Genomic DNA, 215 nt, shown 5'->3' with positions numbered 1-215 from the left:
CACTGCCTCAATCTGCTCCTCAGCCTCCTGAAGACGCTGAGCCAGCTTTTTCCTGTTTGAAAAAGGTAAGAAAGAAGCTTTTATATTCTTAGTCTAGTGAGTATGTCCAATTTAGAGATTTCAGAAAGGGGGGATGGACGATTTATAATCAGTCTATGTTGTTATTAATGACTAGTTCTTTTTTAAAGATCTAGATGAACATATGAAGGCAAAGC

The 215-nt window shown here is 37.7% G+C and overlaps 2 protein-coding genes and 2 long non-coding RNA genes across 5 annotated transcripts in view; 2 read left to right on the top strand and 2 right to left on the bottom strand.

Moving 5' to 3' along the window:
• LOC117948493 (myosin heavy chain, fast skeletal muscle-like) overlaps positions 1-215 on the top strand; it is an 84764-nt gene that overhangs the window by 51915 nt on the left and 32634 nt on the right. The gene's annotated exons all lie outside the window — the stretch shown is intronic.
• LOC117948521 overlaps positions 1-215 on the bottom strand; it is a 15682-nt gene that overhangs the window by 2147 nt on the left and 13320 nt on the right. The gene's annotated exons all lie outside the window — the stretch shown is intronic.
• Positions 1-215, top strand: part of LOC117948494 (myosin heavy chain, fast skeletal muscle-like) — a 58031-nt gene that overhangs the window by 51611 nt on the left and 6205 nt on the right. The window lies entirely within an intron of this gene.
• LOC117948516 overlaps positions 1-215 on the bottom strand; it is a 344-nt gene continuing 129 nt past the window's right edge. Inside the window, exon 2 of the long non-coding RNA XR_004657461.1 lies at positions 1-52. This is a non-coding gene — a long non-coding RNA (uncharacterized LOC117948516). The remainder of the gene's footprint in view (positions 53-215) is intronic.

The sequence above is a fragment of the Etheostoma cragini genome, chromosome 8, assembly GCF_013103735.1.
Source record: "Etheostoma cragini isolate CJK2018 chromosome 8, CSU_Ecrag_1.0, whole genome shotgun sequence".
NCBI lineage: Eukaryota > Metazoa > Chordata > Actinopteri > Perciformes > Percidae > Etheostoma > Etheostoma cragini.
The sequence above is the reverse complement of the archived record's forward strand: the minus strand, read 5'-3'. Positions and strand labels throughout refer to the sequence as shown.